The sequence below is a fragment of the Cylas formicarius genome, unplaced genomic scaffold, assembly GCF_029955315.1.
Source record: "Cylas formicarius isolate icCylForm1 unplaced genomic scaffold, icCylForm1.1 PGA_scaffold_5__7_contigs__length_24384050, whole genome shotgun sequence".
Lineage (NCBI taxonomy): Eukaryota > Metazoa > Arthropoda > Insecta > Coleoptera > Brentidae > Cylas > Cylas formicarius.
This window is the reverse complement of record NW_026844341.1, coordinates 8,554,272-8,578,664: the sequence shown is the minus strand read 5'-3', so window position 1 is coordinate 8,578,664 and position 24,393 is coordinate 8,554,272. Positions and strand designations below refer to the sequence as shown.

At 33.3% G+C, this 24,393-nt stretch overlaps 1 protein-coding gene across 5 annotated transcripts in view; it reads left to right on the top strand.

Moving 5' to 3' along the window:
- The window catches only part of LOC132701747 (1-phosphatidylinositol 4,5-bisphosphate phosphodiesterase epsilon-1-like), a 313,515-nt gene that overhangs the window by 14,119 nt on the left and 275,003 nt on the right, over nt 1–24,393 (top strand). The window lies entirely within an intron of this gene.

Genomic DNA, 24,393 nt, shown 5'->3' with positions numbered 1-24,393 from the left:
TCTCGTCTCGTAATTTCCGAGAACGCTATCGAAAGAAGGTCGTCGAACTCTTAAATATCGACCGAAAACATCCGATCGCTAGCGACCCGTTACTAAAGTACCGACCGGCTAGCGACAGCATTTAGTTAAGCTGACGTTTGAAAGTGACACCTTGCTTACGAATGACCAGTGGCGGGTATTTTAAAGTAGAAAAAATAAATTAATTCAATATATAAACACGGTACATGCTTTTATTATAGGGTTCATTAAAAACCAGCTTAACTTAACTAACCCATCTTAACACAAGTAATATTATCTCACATTTCAGGTGCTACATCATCCTTTCTAAGCCACGTCTCTTCGAGACCAAAAATGTTCTTCTACTTCACGCTTTATAACTGCTTAAGAATTTTCAAGGATTTGTATTTCCTTTACCAACTAGTAAAATGACTTGCCAGGCCAAATTCATATCTTTCAGGTTTTTGTCTAGCAGTTTTCGATTACATAGCTCGCGAAAGCTCTATAAAAAATATTTTGTTCCAACCGCATATTTTCTGTAATCGACAATGATTTTTGCTGATTTGTGTCTGGCCTTTTTGAGAGGTTCAGCTGTTAAGCAGAGTAGTAATGCCTATTCTAGACATTTGCTCTTTGTCTACAGACGCGCTCGATTCAAAGAAATGTATAGAAACAAAGTACTATTTTTTTTAGAGAACGAACTTTATAATATATCCTTAAACGCCGATTTAAAAATGTACAACAAATTATAGCAACATTTAGATCACATAAAGGTTCAATAAGAAAAATTTTTCTTTACTATCTCATATATTCATAAAAATAACATTGAGTTTGGCCCAAAATAAAGGGTATTTCGAAAGCTTTATTAGCTGATTTGTTAAAAAAACACAAGAACAAAGGATAATCTGACGAAAGCAGAAGAACGAACTTAAAGGAAGAGGAAAGATGTCACACGAAAGCTAAAGAAGGACGCTAATGCCTCAGATCTCTTTCCGCGACATCGTCGCGAATATTTAGCTTCAATAGAGCCATGCAGAAGACAAGAACAAATATGGTAAAAATAATTTTGCTTGCAGAGTTTGTGGGATGAATATCTTTTAAGTAAAAAAAATTGGAAATTTGCATTTTTCAATAAATCAAAGATTCCTTAAATGTCCTACGAAATGGAAATTTTCTAAAACAAAGTTAAAATGATTTGCAGTATGAACGGGTTTTCTTTTTTTGGCTTTTTGTGAAAAAGTAATTCCACTAACATTTCGCCCATAATAAATAACTTACAATTCAACCAGAGAAAATCGAATACTGCGGACATTATAAAATTTATTCAATGATGAAAAAAACGGAAACATGAAATTGCGTGAGTACTTTTTTTACGTACTTCAATATAACATTTTCCAAAAACTTGTTATTTGCGAATAAATAAAAACCCTCCTAATGACTCTACATATGTAAAAACCTCCACTCCTTTCTGTTTTTTGATGTAACTAAAAAAAGGCAACAAGGAAATTAATACAAATATTAGGAATCATTTAATTTTTAACAGTTTTGCGTATTTCTAGTTGTTAAATCCATCAAAAAATATTTGTAGCCATGCTCTCTCACTTTTATTAAATAATGCATCCAATGGAGCATATGATTACCCAGCGTCTGATTGGTTAGCAGTGTGTGTGTGGGGGGCTATTAGCTACCGTCACACGAATTCTCTGCCTTGTGTCTCCTAATAAGCGAAACGTATCCATTTAAATTGCTCACGTAACAGACGAAATACCTACCGCCCCCCTCCCTCACAAAATGACGCCATTGTACGTTCCATTCATGCCAAATGCACCCGGGTTATCCAATAGAATACAAAACGCACATACAGAGTTCGTTACGATACTCAGCTGAACCGAATCAGCGCGAAATTGCATTTCGCTATAACAACGTTGTTAAATGAACTAACGAATGATGATATAATAATCACACGATACGCAGCTTAATAATTTGCTCCGACCATCGTCGTTCTGAGCGGCGCGCAGAGGTGATTTATAGCAATTTGAGAGCTAAGGGGACCAGAAGAAAAAAGCTCACTGAAGCACCCGACCAATGCAGATGTGTTTCTCAGAGAGAAAAAGAGTTAGAGTTGTAAAATTTGTTGAAGCCAATTTGCCTTCTGATAATCTAGTACGTCAAGTAGCAACTCTTCCATTCCAGTCAAAATGCCAATACTATTTATCTGCGACAGTACTATACCTACTCAACCAGCAAATATACTTTATAATTTTTAATTGTTCACTGTTATTTTATAATCGCTTTGAAACTAAGCTTTAAAGAAAGAAGAACAAAGAAGGTAGTTGTAAGAATTATGTTAGAGCCGAAAAAAAACTTTGCTACATATAATATATAATAATAATATATAATATATAATAATATATAATATATAATAATATATAATATATAATATATAATATAATATAATTATAAACGGTTACCCAACAATTTTATACGACATTTCATCTTATTTCTATATTATGTGTTATCTGGTCATAGGCTATTATTTATTAATTATTTATTTATAAAATTAATTTATTAATATTTACTTTCTGATAATATTGCTGTACACATTGCACATAGATAGGATATTAAATAAAACTATTATATAACTTTCATGAACAATGTCATAATCAAAGTTATATATAATAATTATAAAACAATAAAATGGCGTTCTTGCCTGCTGCAAAATAATGAAGTTAGCCTCTCTTTATTATGAATCCGCCAATAAGTAAATAGAGAAAAGTTAAAAAAAGTGGTGCATTTTGCAGAAAAGTTAAAAGGTGCACAAATGAAGTTAGTGTTGGTAATAATGTACTAGATCTGGTTTCTATAAAGGAAATACCAGATGATCCAGATAAACAAAATGATTTTCCTTCAAGTAATGCAGTTGAACCAAGCAGTCCAAGCTTTTATTTAGGCGATTGAGCCATGAAGAGGTATTAAAGAAGATGAAGATGGAATAAATAATTGGGAAGCAGAACTGCAGGATGAATTATTTATTATATGAGAAAAATGAGTAAAATATAAACAATGCGGAAAAATATAACAAACAGTTACAATAACAAATGTCGGCAATGTTAGTTTCTGCCATCATGGCCTGGAATTAAGTTTAAGGCAAATGCTGAACTATCTGACATACCCTTTCGATGGGTTGCTAATTTAAAATATATAAATATGAGTTACCTAGCCAAAAACCCATGATGATTGGCATTGTAGAAGCATTCAGATCTATCCACTTACCTACAATTTTGCTTGAAAAAGGATTAATTTTCAGTAATAAATTAATAGTTAAAATTGCGCTGTTTTATATGTGACTACCCTGTCAGGGCATTTGTATGTTGCGAAGCCAAGACCATCCTCTTCATGCCGATTCCTCTCTTTCCATCAATCTTCCCTTCAATTTACAAGTGTAGGAATTGGTATTTTTCGTTATGTATCACGTGGGCTATATATGCTGTTTTTCGGCGTTTGATTGTATTCAGCAATTCGCGGTCGGTATTGATCATTCTCAAGATCTCATCGTTTATTTTTCTTTCCTTCCATGGTATCTTCAGTATACGTTTGTTCGTGTCCATCCCTCAATAATACAAGTAATACAGGCCACACGTAACATTTTATAAATGTAATCCTTAGGCTGAGATCGAGATCGGTATTGGTGAGCATTATTTTGACACTGCGGACATTTTCAATTCGACATGTGATTTCTCTATCGGATTCCCAGTTTTTACACAGCTAAGTTCCTAAATTTATTTACTCGTTCTATTGATTGATTGTCATATGTTGGGCTTGCGTTTTGAAATTCTTCTGGCTTATGAGTTATTATCATGAATTTAGTTTTCATTAGCATTTGCCGTAACGCCCATGTTAGGTTCTTCTAGGGCATCCTGAAAGATGTTTTCACAATACAAATTGAAGAGAAGCGAGGAAAGAACACATCCTTGCCTAACCCCTCTACAGATTGGTTTTGCGTCTGTGAAATCGTTACCAATTTTGACTTCAGTCTTTTGATTACAGTATAAGTTTTGAATGCAACGAATGTCTTTTTGGTCTATGTCGAGTCTATTTACAATTTGGACGAGTTTATAATGTTGGACTCTGTCGAACGTTTTTTGGAATCGATGAAGCACAGCACTATGTCCTTTCTCTGGACTAGCACCTGAGTCGCAACTAATGCTTCTCTCGTGATTAGCCCCCGCTCTCCGTTTCGCACTTTATTGATATTCTATAGTGGATATTCTTAAAGAATATCTTCAGTGTGTGACTCATGAGGCTGATTAGTCTATGGTCCTCACATTTTGTTGCATTGTGCTTGTGCTGTTGCTGCGATACTTTTGTCGTCCAATAGCGTGAGCAACTCAACAGGTCGGGTCCAATCGCCTTTCTATCTTTCGAGATGTGTTGATTGTTCTTATAATTTCCTCTTTTGTGATGGGAGAGATTTTTGTCGTCCACATATTCAATAGTAGGCTTTTCATCGGCTGGTTGCTAACGTAGTTTCTCCATATGAATTTTCGATGTTGGTCATCCTGCGTTAATGCTCTATATGTTCCAGCCGTCTCTTTTATCTTTCTATGTAGGTCAAAGCTATCGTGTAATCCTGTAAGTGCTGTAGTTCTTCACACTGTCGTTTCTTAGCTATCCTTATCTTCGTTCTAATAACTTTCTGCATTCTTTTATAGTTATATCCCTTGGTTTTTGTACTTTCTTCGTTCTTCAAACAGCGCCATTATTTCAGCTGTCATCAATTGTGTTTTTGTGCTCTTTGTTTATATCCCAATTCTGCCTCTGCAACATTGGCCAGGGTATCTTCCATTCCTCCCCGTGCATCATCCGTATTCGCTTCCTCCATCATCTGTAGATCCATAGTCGTCATTATTTTTTCATTAATATCTTTCGCAATTTTGGTTTTTGTTTCTTTATTTTTAAGTTTTTCGTAATCTATTGCGCTGTGGTATACGGGTTTTGATGGTCATGATTTTGATTTTAATTACCGCCATCAAGAGAACATGATCCGAGGGAACATCGGCACCCGGATAGGTGCCGATGTACCGAAACGTTTATTGATTAGCACGTAATCGATCTGGTTGCGGGAGCTTTCCACGTATACAAGCGTCTAGGTGGCAGCTTGAACCCTGTGTTTGTTAATTTCATGCTTTCTTCTTGACAGAATTGACAAAGACGCTCGCCACGATCATAGTGTAGTACCAGTCCATAAGGGCCCACCAATCCCTCAAATCTTCCTTCTCCTATTTTATAGTTGAAATCACCCATTATCAGGTTCATATAATGATTTTTAAGTTGTTTGAGTACTTGTTTCAATTCCTCGTAAAACGTCTCGATCTCATCTTCTGCCGAATCTGTTGTGTAAGTAATATGATCCTATCAGAGACGGGGAGGAAATTTATTACGGATCGGGACAGCTTTTCACTTCTTTTCTATGGTTTCTGTCATTATTCCCTGAGTAGTACATGACTCCCCCAGAAATGCGACATATTCCAGCATGTCTCTGCGACTCCCAGAATGTCCATATTCAATTTCTTCATTTCCGGTAGCAGTTTGGCCAGTTTTCCAGCCTCATACAAGCTACACACATTCCAAGTGCTAATCCTTATTTCGCTTCGCGGTCAATTTAGTTTTTCCTTCCTGACTTCATTTAACACAGTTCCCCCTGAGATCCGATTGGGGAACGATTTATACCTGGGGACAATTTTGAGTTAAATGTATTCGTCATAGTATTTCACGTGTTTCATGTGATTCTCTTGAGATGAGTAGTGAAGGTGGTCTCCCGTTGCCTCTCTTCCCTTTATACAGGGATTTAATCCTGTATATCTGCGCGTATGGTTATACCGGCAATATTCGGTGACCAGAGCATCGTTCGTTTTCCAACAGGATGCACCGGGTGACTGGAGTTACCACTCGATCAAGTGACGGTGATATTTAGGTAGCTTTGATGTTCTGAGGTTGAGCGCTACCCGTTGCACCCACGTGATATTTAAATTGTACATATTTTTTAAGTGTAATAAGTTTTAATGACAAAAAAGTATGTCTCAAAGGTATCGGAGAATACTCATTCAATATATTTCACAAGAACAATATGTGAGAAATGAAAAGGTGCATGTTCTAGGGCTGATTATACAATTTTCTGTAGTCTGTAGTTTTGTTGAATGTCGAAATGTTTTAATATTTTCAAAACAAATCCGACTGATTTATTATTATTATTATCATTATCATAATCATTATCATTATCATGATAATTATTATCATTATTATTCTTATTTTCATTATCGATGACATTGTTGTTAACCCCGTAGAGCCACTTTGCAATCGGACCATTTCGACAATGAAATCTTTTCTAAACTGCCTCAAACGGGCAACAATGCCCCGACACACACACACGCGAGATTATTCAACAAAAACGATCGACGACAATGGGGCATAATTCTCGCGTGATTTAGAACCGTATTGGCATAGCGGAAATGCACGGGGAGCCATATTGCATCGAAATGTTCCACGTCTGGTTATGCACGTCGATGTTAAACATAACTCGTGATTAAAATTCGAACCCGCCGACATAATTGCGATACGTTCTGGGCTGCGGAATTCGAGTGGACAATTCTCGGGTGTGTCTGGTGGCCGTGGGTGATGATGGGGGCGGTACGGCCGTTGTAGTGACAGGTGACGGTTGGTGGTTTTATATATATCATCAAATGCGAGGAGTAGGAGAGATCGTCTCGAATCATCTGGAATTCGACTATTCAAATGAGCATTAATGAGGTTTCAGAAGTTGTAGTTCTGACCAAGGTATGCAATTTGCGACCAAGAAATGTGAAATTTTTCTGAGACTATTGAGATTATGTATGCTCGTTTTTCGCTATCAAGTGAGTTATTGTTGGTTTGCGCCCAAGTTTTGGGCTTGGGCTATGGTGTCGAATGTGATGGCAATATTGTATATTTTCAAAAATTCAGAGATATTGTCATTTACAACCGCAACCAAGGATTTATTCTTCACAATTAATAAAATACACTAGATACAAGGTGTTTTCTAATGAGTGTAAATAATTTGAGATACAGGGTGGTAAAATGGAAAATATAATTTTTTAATATCTGTTATACCACGTTAGATATTTTAAATAAATTTAACGCATATTTCCATAGAAATTTAAGAATGGTTGAGTTTACTAGTGAGGAGTTGGCAGATATCCATTTTATGGATGGTCTGGCTGATGGCAGTGCGCCGGAAGCTAGGCGATTATATCAAAAACGCTTTCCTAATAGAGTCACACCAAATAAGTGAACATTTTCAAATGTACATAGAAGGTTGTATGAAGAAACAGTTTTAAATTTTAATAATGAAAATACTGAATTTAGTACTATAAAAAATGGAAATGATCTGAATATCTCGCACGTCTAAAGCAAGAAATAATATTTACAGATAAAGCTAACTTTCCCAGAAATGCAATCAAAAAGTTCCACAATAACCATATTGAGGCCGATGTAATTTAAACATCAAAAACCGTTTTCGGTAAATATTTGTGGGAAATTACCTATTTCGGCCCTTTTTCCTGCCACAAAGGCTAAGTGGCCATAATTATCGCCATTTTTAAGAAGAGGATTTGCTAAGATTGCTAGAAGAGAATATTTAATTAGGAATAGGATGTGATCACATAGTTAATAACGATGGGTCCCCTAGATCCCCAGACTTAAATAGTATGGACTTTTTCTTATGGGGGTTAGTTAGTTCTACAGTTAACTGTAGAAGAGCTGAAGGATCAAACAAGAGCTTGCTGCGATTTAATAAGAAACACTGGAGGTATATTTCGAAAAGTGCGAGGCAATATGAGGAAAAGAGCTGAGGCGTGTATCTATCTTATCTTATCTATATTATCTACTTTCTATGTATTACTGTTTTTCAAAAAGATTGTTATTAATTTATTAACAGACAATTTTTTTAAAATAATTAATAGTAGCTAGCGTTTTTTGAAATAAAAATCGTTTATTATTTCTCTTGTCAAGATGTTATGTTATTTCATTAAAACTATAAAAGTAAAAGAAACAGTCTTCTAATTTTTTTTCTGAAGGACATATTTGCTTCAGGAAAAAAAAAAAAACAAAAAAAAAAAACTCGATTTAACCAGTGCAGTGGCGACCTAATTAACCAAAATATTATTTGTCCATAGTGACACGCCACTGATTTCCTTAAAAACAATAATGACATTTTTTTAAGCGAAGGCCGTACATCGGACTGAAAAAATCAAAGAATTAAATTTATTTAGGAGATTGTAAGAATAAATTTTATATAAAAAAAAGTGTTAAATAATGTTTCGTGATGTACAGTACATGTACAAATTTCATTAAAATATCAAAAGTGGTATTACAGATATTAATAAAATATATTTTATTTTACCACCCAGTGTGTTAAAACTTAAGATGGTTAGGGCATATGTTCATAAGAAGATTTCTTTTTAAAATTGACAAAAAATAGTTTTGTGAATGAAAGGAATGTGACAGCGACGTTACTACAGATACAATAATGAAAAATGATAATTAAACACTTGTATATAAGTAGGAGTAATGTGAAAACATATAAATCTTATTAATTTTATAAAATGGGTAAAACTTCGTTTGTAAATTTTATCCGTTATCGTCCAAAGAAACAGATGAGTCCAGAAAAGGGATTCTGCACTAGCACCTTCATTTGTTCTCATACCAATTCTACGAGGTTTATTCAAAGTCACCATCTCCAAGAAGACGTGGGTATTTTTTCTATTTTTCTTCATTATCCGTGACTATACCAGACGGAGGCCGAATAAGATCTAGCATTTGCCGAAAGTTGACTTTAAAAACAACAGCATTCATGAGCCATTATCTTGATTCGGGTTTAAAGGCCGTCGTCGGTTGGAATTACTTCCTAACGTTTCGCTAGCACGGGTGGCGAGCTTCTTCAGAGGTCCTTTCATCTCCGATGTTGGACGTAGACGCAGAGCCTTAACCAATTTAACAGCATTCATGGTTTCATGATTGTTTCCAGTCAGTTTTTATCGAAATACTAGTAAGGCATCACCCACAAATCCATTCCTGTGCCTTGTGCTTTTTCAATTTTTATCCTGCCACGTTTTACGAACGGTATATTCATTTACCCAATGTTCGTAAAGATAATAAATATTTCCATTTTCCCCTCCAAACTGTCCAAATCTCAAACATCGTGTTCGTCCATTATATTTCTTTTCATCTTCATTCATTAGAGTTTCTGTTCTTCATGGTGATGACAGCTCCAATCATATTCCAATACATTTTAAGTATTTTTTCCAACCAAAAACCACACTTATTCAAAATATGGTAAAAATTCTTTCCAATCCCTTTATTTAGTTTTCGTGGACCTTCATTCTTCAACCAGGAAGGCTTTTTACACTTAACTTATTCAACTTAATAAACAAATTAAGAGTTCGGAGAAAAAAGTACTCGTGATGTGCAACATTTTTATGTAAATAGCTGGCCAGGCAGATTTCGTACAGCCTCAATCGATAAATAAAACTTTTGCATAAAATAATCTTAAAAAAAAAACAAATCGAATCCGTATTTAATAAAAAAGCATTTTTTGAATGAAGCATGAAGTTTTATTATTATTTTCGACACATCATGTTGCTTACTTAAAAAACAGAGTGTTCCTGAAATACTGGCTATTTATCAGGTATAAATTTGATATTGACAGACACACGCTGTTATGACACAGTCTGTTAATCAATTTAACGCTTTCTCGTAAACCATATTTTTTATTTTGTGTTGTGATGAGTAAATAAACAATGACGAACGACTGTAATTGCGATTTATTTATGATCATCGCATGGTAAATCCGTTGGAAACATCACTATCCGCGGGATCAAGACATTCTCTCTTTTGTATTTTCCTTTTATGATTGTCGCGTCAATGTCGTTATTCATCAGCTTTTTCACAGCCAGTCTTGTTCCATTGCACAGTCGACCCCAATATTGCTCGTTCACCCAGCCAATTATGGTTGTTGAACTTTTGCGCTATATCTGGGAAAACATGCTGAATAAGCTTCTCTTTTGAGTTTGTGATGTCACAGAAATCTGTGGGTCATGTGATCAACTTTATTCTTTCCAATGTCTAACAGCTGCTTCGCAAACACAGCTTCATCTCGTCGTTGTAGTTGTAAATTGAAATGTCTTTACATACTGCCACAAAATCGATGATTTTAGGCATGCATTCAGTTTTTGTTTTCAACAGTTGATCAGGGAATAAGTGGAAGAGTCTCACGAAAATCACCTCATTGTCCAACCAAAAATATTTTGGTTGTCACGAAGATCTTTCAACTTTCTGTCCAGTGCCCCCAGTGACCTCTTATAGGCCATTGTGCATTCATCACAAACAATCAATTTGCATACCTGTAGGATCTTGGCACTATTTTTTGCGGAGTGACAAATTGGTGTTAGGGTGATTTGTGCAGTTCGCCCGCCTTCACGTAAGTCGCAGCTATTCCAGATGAAGCCAACGCTAGAGCAACATCATTTCGCGATCTGATCCCCGCCAAAAGCAATGAAATTAAGAACGTTTTTCCGGTTCCTCCGGGAGCATCAAAGAAATAAATTCCACCAGATCCACTGCTCACAGCTTTTATTAAAGTGTTGTTACGCAACTTTTTGTTGGTAATTTAATTGTGGAACCTTTGTACAAACTTTGTATATGGAAAAAAGAAAGGGCTGTTCTGCAGTTCTCGAGTCCTAGCGAGACTAACGAACAGCAATTGATTAGTTTTGGTTAGTTTAGTTATTTATTATATATATATATATATATATATATATATATATATATATATATATATATATATATATATATATATATATATATATATATATATATATATATATATATATATATATATATATATATATATATATATATATATATATATATATATATATATATATATATATATATATATATATATATATATATATATATATATATATATGATGACACTATACTCCGGGATATCATCCGTTCGCTCGTTGAACTCCGACTGGAATCCTGCATCCGACTGGAATCCTGCAAATCCTGCATCCGACTGGAATCCTGCAGACGTTTCGCCAAAATCTCACTTGGCATCTTCAATGCTCGCGCTCCGAAAACACTTCGAACACTCCGAGCGCGAGCATTGAAGATGCCAAGTGAGATTTTGGCGAAACGTCTGCAGGATTCCAGTCGGATGCAGGATTTGCAGGATTCCAGTCGGATGCAGGATTCCAGTCGGAGTTCAACGAGCGAACGGATGATATCCCGGAGTATAGTGTCATCACATTTTTCCATCCGTGAATCAATACGTGAGAATATATATATATATATATATATATATATATATATATATATATATATATATATATATATATATATATATATATATATATATATATATATATATATATATATATATATATATATTTTCACGTATTGATTCACGGATGGAAAAATGTGATGACACTATATTCCGGGATATCATCCGTTCGCTCGTTGAACTCCGACTGGAATCCTGCAAATCTTGCATCCGACTGGAATCCTGCAGACGTTTCGCCAAAATCTCACTTGGCATCTTCAATGCTCGCGCTCCGAAAACACTTCGAACACTCAGTGTTCGAAGTGTTTTCGGAGCGCGAGCATTGAAGATGCCAAGTGAGATTTTGGCGAAACGTCTGCAGGATTCCAGTCGGATGCAAGATTTGCAGGATTCCAGTCGGAGTTCAACGAGCGAACGGATGATATCCCGGAATATAGTGTCATCATATATATATTATATATATATATATATATATATATATATATATATATATATATATATATATATATATATATATATATATATATATATATATATATATATATATATATATATATATATATATATATATATATATATATATTTTAAAAGCAAAAAATACAAAAATATAAGATGAATCTGATGTGGCTCTGAAGCGATAAATAGAAAAATATCTGGAATAACTATCACACATGGAAAAAATTCTTTTTTCATTAAAATGAAATTTATGTATCATGTTCACGATTTTTTACAAAAACCCAATTTATATTGTTAAAGTTGAGTCTTTAAGTTTTGCAAAACCGTATAACAAAGTATAATTATCATTAAAAGAAGATTAATTACAGCCATTTAGAAATTACAAAATTTCGAACTTTTCAGAGATACCTTCTAATAATTTGTCATCTACATAATTTCTTAAAATTTTTATCCAAGCTAAGCCTGATTAGAAAAATGAATTTAAAAAAGTTGACAATTTCAATTCTGCATCAGAGAAGGAATTTAAAATATTCAGAAGTATTTAAATGTCGTTATTTTCAATAATTTTCAATTCATTTTTTTAATCAGAGAATAGTCAGTATTATTTTTATGGATTACAAATTTCAAAAATCGTTGTCAGTACACAGTGTGGGTGGCAGAACTCAGGATGATAATTGAAAAAATGAATGATATGTATTATGACATGTAATCATCGATTACAATTTTTTGACGATTTTTGACGATTTGATGGTTTTTCATTTAAATGTTTAGACTGAGCTTCTGTTTAAGAATGTGCTGATTTTAGTAATAGCGTTATATGGTTGACAGACGGGAATAGGTTTCTAAACTTTCATAACATCACGAATCACTTCATCAAAACATTGTCGAATTGTGAGGTTAGAATCTCTATGTTTGTAGAAAAATAATTGTAAAACTTTTCTTATACTCGGTACTTTTCGTTTACTTAATTGGCTACATGAAAAAGCAACCAAATAAATTTTCTTTTCAGTCATTTTACTGATAATAATTGAAATTACTGAGAGCTTTAAAGAATGATAATACACAATAATTTCTTAATATATGTGTTGCAGACACTGATAATTTGACAACTGTACCAGATGATCTAATATAATTAGTGCTGCCACCTACACTACGTACTGACAACTGTTGAAATTTGAAATCCATAGAAATGAAACACTGACTATTAATTAGGATATTTTTTTTTAGAAATTATGTAGATAAAAACTATTAGAAGCTATTTCTGAAAAGTTCAAAATGTAGTAATTTTTAAATGACTGTAATTGATCTTCTTTTAATGATAATCATACTTTGTAATACGGTTTTGGAAAGCTTAAAGACTCAACTTTAACAATATAAATTGGGTTTTTGTAAAAAATCGCGAACATTATACGTAAATTTGATTTTAGTGCAAAAAAAATCGCATGTTTAATTAAATCTGAAACTAAAATAAAAATTGCGCCCCCTTAGAGTTGAGCTAGAGGGCTTATTTTTGGTGAGGACTTTTTTTATAACAAAGGGTAAGAGCTAAAGGAAATTAAAAAAAATTTTTGAAGCACCCTACTGGACACTCACACACACGTATTTTGTCTTGCCTTTTCGTAACATAAATAACAAACGTTATTGTGACTACTGACCGTGTTTTAATTTTGTGCGCTTTTGTTAAATTTGTTCCACCGATCAATCAAAACTTTTAATTTCCACAAACGAGCGCGAAATACTAACTGAAGCAAATTGCTCGCGGGAACAAAACAAATCGTCTAATCCTCGTGAAATGGCGAAATCATTTTTTGGCAAGCGCCATTTGAAGCGCAACGAAATGATAAATAACGACAATTTATGTAATTAATTTCCTCTCCGTATAAAAAGTGCGAATCGAAAAAATTTGCTTTTGTCTTTGAAACGAGCGGGAATGTTGAAAACTGAGAGATAAAAAAAGACATTCTTCTCATTATTTGGTTTTGTTTCAATTATAATAATTGTTAAAATTCTCGTTTGGTTTGCAACACCTTGAAACAAGTTGTTTCGCTAAAATAACTTAAATAATTTTAGGTGCAGTTTTTAATTTTGAATTACTGATTTAAATTGTTTCTAGAAAAAAAATATTTATTTGTGGATTGAGCTTTTGAGGACTTCATTTCATCATTTCGAATCCTTGATAATAATCAAAGAGTAAAGGAACTGCAAAATGGCGTGTTATGAACAAATATTTTGCAACATTTAGGAGAACTGAGATTGTCTGAAGTGTAAATAAGAAAGAGCAATGAGCCCAAAATCGATCCCCGAGGGACACCGGAGAGGACTTCTGATTTAAGTAAACATTTATCATTTCAATAAAAAGTGGATTGAAATATGAATATCAAGTGTGAATGTTAAGAAAGCATAAAAGATTCTGAAGTAAAACCGTAGTTTTTTGGATATTGGCCAATACCAGTTCATGATTAATTATATTGAATGCCTCTGAAAAATGTAAAAGCACTCAGGCAGAACAAATTTTTTAATAAGCTTTAAAATATCACCCAGTACGTATAGTGGTTACGATTGATGTACTAAAACCCCCACGAAAACCACACTGAGTAACGAGCAGAATGTCATTTTTCATAAAAAAATCATAAAAAACCGTAAAGTTGTTCATAAAGGGGTCTGCCACATATATTTCAGAAGAAGCACAGATAATTGCGAAGGCCATTAAAATCTAAAGGATTGTTAATTCAATACAGCAGTTTGTAATTTAAAAGTATATTATTTCTGCACAGTCTGATTTATTTTGTATTGTTGAACACGAGACAAGAAACCCAAACTTTGTGGAGACAACAAACCCTACATGGAAAATTCCCTAGAAGTCTGGATGCAGATCACATTGATAAGGTCATCGAACATATTATTGCCGGGTACCCTGTTCTCGCGGAGAGCACATATTTGGGCCGTCATAACCCACTTGCTAAAATTATCTATCTCCAACTAGCCTTAATGTATGGCCTTCTAAAAACATACCAACCGTATTATAAATACCAGCCCTCGGTCGTACTCGAACATGGCAGAGCTGTACTGTACTGGGATCGGCCTATTACAACGGATAGAACAGTGCACTACAATAAACCCGATATCGTCCTTATAGACAAAGAAAAGAAAAATGCCCTCATAATTGATATCTCTGTTCCACTCTCCCACAATATCATTAAAGCTGAAGCAGAAAAAATACAAAAATATGAAAATTTAGCCGTGGAACTGAAAAATATTTGGCAGCTCATTAAAGTGTTTATCAACCCATTTGTAATTTCGGCGGAGGGAATTGTCTCCAAAAACTTCTCCAAAAATTTAAAAGACATCGAACTTCCACAGACCATCGTGGAGTACGGACAGAAAGCTGTCATGCTACAGACATGCCACATTATTCGAAAGTTTCTGAATTGAGTAGGAGGAATTGAACTGTTTTCTCGCCAGTTCAGAGGGCCCGCAGCCAACCAAGCCTCGGGTGAAAACAGGCCAGTGAGAGCTGAGATGTATAGCAATAATAATAATAATAATAACGGCATTTATTTGAATTATAAACAATATAACAAAAACATTTTGAGGAAAAAGCGAGATTCAGTCTACTAAAGATACTAATCTAATTGTTTTATGTTTCTTTCTTAAAAATGAGCCATTATGATATATAAATTTTAACATTAAATAGGCATTTTGTAAACATTTAGAAATATCGTCCCTAAGTTTCTCACCAAATTACAAAAGTTAATTTCTTTATTATTAATCTCCACAGAATGACTACCAATTAGAAATCCATCCGTACCACCCTTTCGACCAAAATGAATTACGGCGCATTTTCGAGAAAGAAAGGTAAATTTGTGTGTCTTCAGCATAATAGTGATGAGTACCCGCAACAGAAATGTTGTGAAATGAGAACCATATACAATGAAGAAATGCGGTCCTAAAATGGACCCTTGAGGTATACCTTTATTGATGTTTATGAATGAAGAAGTTACACAATAATATGGTCCTGCTTGAGATCGATGCTGTAGGTGTAAAGCTTGCGTTTTTTGAAAAATCAGTACAATTTAACATTGTCCAAAGGGTTAGTAGTGTCAGTTTACCATCACCTGTAGCCCTAAATATATCATCGGTTCTATGTAGTGAAGCTGTAGTTCAGCTATGGCCGGCTTTATATACCGATCGCGTAACGGGGATAATCTGCATGTTTACCATCTCAGTGAAGCTGCATTTGCTCGTATATAACCCTTTCCAAAATTTTTGAAAAAGTTGGCAAAACACTGATAGGGCGAATATTATCCAATTTTGATAGAAATATGAAATGAAGTTTTCTAAAATTGTATATTTTAAACATTTGTGAGGCAAAATATGGGCAATATATAGATTGATTGTAGAAGTTTTAATATCATCGCGACGTTCTGCCTTAAGTCTTAATAATCTTAATTATCTGCAATGCACAACTTTCAATTACAGGTGTAAAAGAAAAAGTCCGTGGGATTAAACTCTTTCATCTTATCAAGAGGTAAGTCGGGAAGAGATTTTACAAAACAACTGTTTATATTACCAACATTACATAAGCTTCCAGATCAATCACTCTTTTCCGCTCATAGATTCATTTGATTGGCATTATGATAAAAAAAAGCTATTGTAATACACTTTTTCTTTTTTTATCGCCGCAGTTACAATATTTCTGAGAGTTTCATAGGTCCGCCAGTCGTATTTCCCAGTATTTCGAAAATAAGTATTTCCCAGGTGGTTTTTCCCTCGCTTTTTCGTATCGCTTTTAAAATTTTACGAGGAAAAAATTAGATGAAAGGCGGTTTCGATCCTGCCAAATCTTCGATTGCATTCTCGGGCGAAATTTACGAGCCAAACAAATTATTCCGCAAGGTCGGGTTTTGATTTACGCGCTCATTAATCGACGGGACACCCAACGATTTTTCAATTATTTCTGGTGGATTGATCGATTCGCTGAAAAGTCAAAATTTATATAACCCCTTTCCAATAGTTAAAATTAGAATATTTAGAGGTAAATCCAAATGTCGGGGGTCACGAAAATAAAAGGAGCAATGGTATCGTCCTAATGGAATAATACAAAAAACTTCATTGCGGAGCTTATAAACAGAACCTTAAGTATAGGTGAAGGAAACTTTCCCAAACAGTTAAAGATGGCAAAAGTTTGGACTTTGGACTCATGATATAGAAACAATAGGCAACCTCAGCGTAGATAATAAAAACTTACGCACATCAGAAAATACAAAATTTTTGGACCTCAATCTGCTCTGGTATTAAGAAGGTTGGTAGGTATATGAACGAAAAAACACTAACAGTATTATATTTAGCTAACTTCGAATCAAGAATAAAATGGGGTATATATAATCTTTCGGGGAAAAAATAGTACTATTCAAGACGGTTTTAAGTCAGAAAAGGGTAATCAGAGTAATTTGAACGATAGAATATACTTAACGTGCCGAAATGTCTTAAACAAATGGGACTTTTGATAGTATACGCTCTATTTGAATGCGTTATATTTCTTCGCAGAAATATACATTTATTCCAACGACTAAATACAGAAAATTATAATGCGAGATCGGAATATTACACCTATCCTTTGCATCGCTTGCAAATCGCTCAAAAGAGTGCCGAGTTTATGTGTGCAAAACTACCTCTGAATGTTAGAGGCATTAATAATAGCAATGCGTTTGAAAGGGAAATTAAAAAAACTCTTAATCAAGCCACATAGCTCAGACAACTATCTAAACATGTAAATAATCCTTATGTACCATTAAGAATATAATGGAGTACTACGATTGTTCTATCAATAAGTACCTCTAGTTGTAGCTGATCCACTGCGTGTCCTTGACATCATTTCATTTATTGTTAACATGGGTAACAATTTTTGAAATATAGAATTATCTATCTATCTATCTATAACGAGCCATATAATAGTACTATTGCAATAGTAAAAATTAGAATATTTAAAAATAATAATAATAAACAAAAAGATACTTTTTTTTCAGCCCATTAGCCATTATTGGGATGCTATGGTAAAAATTACGTTACATTACAGAAATTATAAGTAGAAACTTATAAAGTCATATAGAGGTGAATGAAATGTTCCTAAACTAAAAGTTAGCAAAAGCGTTTGCCATTTCAAAAGCCAAAGTCCGAAAGATCCGAAAATACGAAAAGATACTTTTTTCTCAGTCGAGTAACCATTATGGGGATCATAAAGAGTCACTACGTGATCTTAATGTAGTACTTTAGAAAAATATTAAAAAAAAACATTGCAGGGTTTATAAACAGAAATTTATGAACTTATGAACATTTTTTTAAATGAACGGTGAAAATGTGCTTATAAAGAGCATAACATGGTGCCCTTTGAACAGTCAAAGAAGTGACCATTATTGGAATGCCTCTGGCCTCTCTCATTCCTGATAACTATGGCCTTTTGAAAAATATATTCATAGTATAGTTAAAATCAGCAAAAGGTATAACAATTTAAAAAAAGAGCTATTATATTCTCATGCCCTTCGAATAGTCAAAATCACAATATTTAGACATAAATCCTGACCAAAAGATACCATAAGGAGTCTCAATAATAAAGATCGACGTGATATCTATGGCCTGAATGCTTTAATTTTGAAAACTTTAATTTTTATAATATAAAAAACCTCATTACGGGTAAAGGAATTTTTGAAAAACTGTTTGCAAAAGTAATCCAAATCTTAAAAAATAACTTCTAATGACCTTCCATAATATCAAAAGTTTTTGAACCGCTCTTAATGAACCAGCATTACAATTTTTTAAAATCTCCTTTGTGGGAGTTGATGGGATGAAATCCTTTCGGAGAAACTCAGATATTGTGATAAAGGAATCTTTGAGATGAAAGATACTTCAGTTTACTAAGTGCCTTCATTTTGAACAGAAACTTCAGCATTTAATAACTTCTAATGACCTTCCATAATATCAAAAGTTTTTGAACCGCTCTTAATGAACCAGCATTACAATTTTTTAAAATTTCCTTTGTGGGAGTTGGGGGATGAAATCCTTTCGGAGAAACTCAGATATTGTGATAAAGGAATCTTTGAGATAAAAGATAGTTCAGTTTACCAAGTGCCTTTATTTTGAACAGGAACTTAAGCATGGAGTTCCGCAAGGATCCCTTTTCTTCCTTCGTCAGCTGAATTCTGTCAATGTCAAAGACGTCTCAGATAAAGTTATATAATAATATATGGAATTTTTGAATTTTAGAATTTTCGAATTAAAAACATAGTACAAGTTTATCTGTGCATCATCAGATATGGAATCTTAGTTCGGCGTTCTAACTAACTAATCAAAATGAAATACATACGAGCTTCCTTAATAACCATATTGCTTCAAGACGTTGAAACCATGGTTCAAATCACTTACATCTGCTGTTAGTAACTGTAGTTGAGTTTTATTTTATACAAAATCATCAAAATTAAAAACAAACTCCACTTGAGTTACCAAACAAGAAACATTTGTTACACATAATCTACATAACTTTAAAACAAAGCTGTACAACGTATGCAAAGCTGATCATACCACATCCTCCTTATCCACGAAACGAAATAATTTGCGAAAATTGTCCAATTTTAATGAATAAACATCGTAAACACTATCCAGAATTTAATTTTAAAGGTTTGAAAATTCCCGGTATTTGAAAAATGAGGTAAAACCTACTTAGTTCATTTATCTGCTACATTGCACTTGGTCTCTAGTTTAGTTTCCCATACAAACTCCACCGACTTTATTAAGTTAATAAGAAGGAGCGAAAATCTTGGATGATTATTATTGTCATATGGCCGGTTCCAACATAAATATATATAGCTGCACACTTCACACATTCCAAAAATATATCTCGAGGAAGCTGTTAATTTTGTCCCTCTACACTTATAACACATTACACCTTGAACAATAAATGTTTACTAAATAACAATAAAACTATGAAATAAGAGCATGGCGCATACTATTTTTGTAGAAATAGATACGCACATTACCTAAATTTGTAGCTCAAAGAACAGTCGAAATTCTTGGTCTGGTCTGTTTTGTCTAAAAAATAACCTTAAACGTTTTTTGGTTAGTTATATAAAAATATACAATTCAATTAAGTATTGATTAATAAAATAAGAGCATTAATATGCGTATTTAGATTTAAAATTATATATCTAAGCTGCCAATGTATTTTTATTATTTTCGGAAATGTGGGCATTCGTTCTCTTCTTTTCTTCTTCTTCTGACATGTGTTCTCTACGTGTGTCTTTGGTGGTCCGTGGTTGGCCCCCAGATGGAGTAGTAACTGCGCGCCATCTATGTTCCAAAGGGCGAACCATTATGGTGCTCTTAAAACCGAGGAAAGCCGCAAAACGTCGCCATTGCAGTAAGATTACCCCCATGCCCAGATTGACCACGATCGGGAAGCGTTGGTTTAAATGTCTTTTATTTTTTTGAACATGGAACTGAGGTGACTTTAATTTTATGAAAATCCATTTAACAAAATAAATAAGAACTAAAAGTTCAAATTTTCACTAAATTATATATATTCACATGCCAATTGTTTCGACAACACATTTGATAAAGACACGGTGTTGTCAAAACAATTGTCATGTGAAATGTATAATTTCAAGAAAATTTTACCTTTAATTCTAATTTATATTTTTATTCTTTTGTTGTAAACAATAGTTCGCTAGAGAATTTGTTTGTAAAGGCACAACAAGTAAAAGTGTGAAGCTGTCCTCTTATTTGTGAACTGGATGTTTTCCTAGTTCAATACTACGAACACGAGAAACTAGCATAGAACTGACATAATGATACAATCTCGACTATCCGAATAACGCCTGCGGAAGTTTTGAATGCATGCTTAAAAATAGTGAGTGAGTGAAAGAAAAAGTAGTTGAAACGGTGAGAAAGTTTTTTTTAACAGCGAAGTACATAATTGAGTTTAATTTTTTGTTTAGGAATGAATTAGACTATTTTTTTTAGATTTTGTAGTGTAAGTAGATAACATAATAGCTGTTTTGTGGAAAATACTCATTCTGTATTAAAAATCCTATGCTCGGAGACAAAGCGTCTTTCGCATTCGGAATGTGATTTTAGACCTTAGAATACAAGTTCGAGTCGAATTCAAAACTTTAATTGTAGTGGTAATGGTTATTATTTTGATTTCTACAAAAACACATTTTAGTAGGGAAAAATTAAAACAAGGCGATAGTGATAGTTAAGTGAGCTCAGATTTTGCAATATTTAGAAGCAATAAATGCCATATTCGAGGTTCCAAAAAAGCAAAAGTTTGACCATAAAAAAGAGAACTAGCAATACCGTCGTCGAATAAATGTATAAATCAACAAGGTGGCTGAAAAATAAGTCCTTTAAAAATTTTGCTAGCTTTTTTATGGTTCTTAAAACCTTTTAGGAATATTTCTGATGGATTAGAAATTAGTAGTAAAAAAAGTAATATATTTCTTGTCAAACTTGTCAGTCAGAATTAGTATTGGAATTGAAAGATATTTAGGAGAAGAGGTATCATTTATATCATTGGTGGCACACACTTAAAAATAGATGAGCCACAGGAGGATCTTGATTCTTATCTCACTATCTATATAAATATTTTATGAAACTAACTATGGTTTTCCAATTACCATTATTAGTTACATGAAAATGAAAAATGTTTATATAATGTGCAAGTATTTTTATTCATTTTTTTGTAAATATGTAGAGTATGGGGTTTGTAAAATTTCTTTTATAGCTTGTTAGTGAAAATAACCTTTAACCAGTGAATGGTAAGTCAACAAAGAGTTTTACATAAATCAACATTATAGAGCAACAAACTAATATACAGGGAAGTCAGTTACTACAGCTAGATTCTTTTTTTACCTCCGAAAGAGGTTCTTTTATCAAAACGTTTGTAACTATGTATCTCATATGTATCTGGCACCTGACTTTTTTATACTTTTTTATTTTAAATGAAGCACTCTGTATAATATTTAATTTTTGGATTTCTTAGAAAATTTCATGGTAGGTTTCTAAAGATTTCCCCACATTTAATCTCAATAGTTTCTTAAGCCTCCTTTACTATATTTTTTTTTATTTGGAAAACTATTTTTCAAAATTTTTGGTTAGTTATGCTCATTCTCATTTATGACAATACTACTAAAGATTTAAGAAGATTTTTTCGTAGTAAATACATTTGGCGGTTATTTCACTACGAGTCGGATCTGGTAAGTACGGCTTCAAGAAGATTACTTTTACTGTTGTGTTCTTTCCAACTTATTTATGAGAAAATGTTAGGTTTGCTAGAATTATCGCATTTGGTAACCTTCAATTTTTCTGACTTACTAAGTATCTGTAATATACATTATATAATTCATTGATTACTAAATTATTTCTCTTTATAAATACAGTTGGATTGTTTCCAAATTTTAAAGTAAAACTCAGTGGTCCTTATTGAAAAGTGTTTTGAAAAAATGTGCATCTTGTCGAGAATGATCTTGCGAATGTATATCTGGATGTTTTTATTGGTAAAAAACAGTATTAAAAAGATTAGGTAAAAATATATTTTTTATGTTTAACTCTAGTACCACAATTTATTTAAAATTTTGCCCCAGTTTTAACACTTTCAGCAACAGTAGAAAGCAGTGCCTTAAAATTAAAACCGATTAAGACTTATGTACGTACCACTCACGATTTTGCACACTGTATAAAAATGCTAGAGTCGGCCCTGATTATATCTTACGTTATCCATAACCACTACTGAATCACCAGAAAGATGCTTTTATGATTTGACCAAAATAGTGTTCAAAAAGATTCGAATTTATGTCTCCGTGGTAATCCCCCTTATATGATACGACTGATGGCAACTGATGAAAAATATCTTCGTGTTCAATGTGAATCATTTTTTAGTGTATGTGGGACAAATTATAAATAAGAAAAAAGAATCTAAGTAGCAGTAGTGACACGGGGGTGAGAGGAAAAAAAAGAGCCAAACATCAGGACGTATAACTCTTCTACATAGCCTGTGACAATATACCTCTGGAAAATTGTGGGAGACTTTAGGAAAAACGAACACCAAATAACACCAAGGCGCCAAATGACAAAGCTCAATAATCCATATAAAGACTTGACAGGTACTCAAAGCTTATACTTCCAACAATTATGCAGATAATCAAATACTCCTAGCCCAAGACAGTCAGTCAAGATCATATTAGTAAAACTGGGAGCGTGACTGTATAACTACCAAGAATATAAATATGTGTTCAAAATATCTCCAAATCTAATTAAAAACCACATGCATCACATTTATCAACAGTGAGGTATGACAACTAAAGAACAAATAAAAAGTTAAGAGAAAAAATGCATAGGGTGAGTCAATGATAGAGTAAAGTTAATTGCTTCATTGCTTTCAAAAGTTATGAGAAAATTGGTGAATATAATAATTGTAAAGCGAGACACAAAAAGATATATAATTATTAACTTTTGAAGCCCTGTACGTATATGAACTTTTGCCACATTTTTGGTACTTAAACTTCATTAACCTACGTCTCATGAGGATAAAAGATATTTCCTTACCAAAGTGCATATTTTTTATATTTTTATTTGTTTATCTGCTGTCGCCAGATACTCCGCGACATCGTCGTGTGACATCCACCTCCACTGTAATCTTTTTCTTGCGTTTCAGTTCATCTCCCTAGACGTAACGTGATATCATATTAAATTCTGTTATTTGTTTCGTTACTTCGCAGAACTATATTTATTTTAACCTTTTTTCATCGAGCTATTCGCGCATTACTCAATCGAACAGACGCGAATTGATATTTATTCGACTTTGAATGAGCGCTCCGATGGTCTGCACACAATCGCTTAAAATTACGTGAACAATTCCACATGTTCGCGTTTATTCGTGTTCCTGGCATTTGTAATAAATTTTAACGACCGACCAGTAAAAGTTCGGATTCAGTTTCGATCGTCTTTGATGGTTGTTTGATGAAACAACACAACACAAAGTTATAAAACGATTGGTCATCATTTTTAATTATCATTCTTCTTATGGTTGTTGTTTCACAATTTTTTCTCAAAAATTTTGTCTCTTAATATTTTTATTTCTGTTGGTGAAAAAATTGCAATCAAATCCAAATAGAAAGGAAACAGCAGAAATATATATATATATATATATATATATATATATATATATATATATATATATATATATATATATATATATATATATATATATATATATATATATATATATATATATATATATATATATATATTCTCACGTATTGATTCACGGATGGAAAAATGTGATGACACTATATTCCGGGATATCATCCGTTCGCTCGTTGAACTCCGACTGGAATCCTGCAGACGTTTCGCCAAAATCTCACTTGGCATCTTCAATGCTCGCGCTCCGAAAACACTTCGAACACTTCTACATTGTGTAAAGTGTAATACGGGGTAAAATTTACCAGTTATACGAGGAAGAAAGCGTGCCTACATTAGATATTTTAATTAGGAGGCTTGAAAAAGAT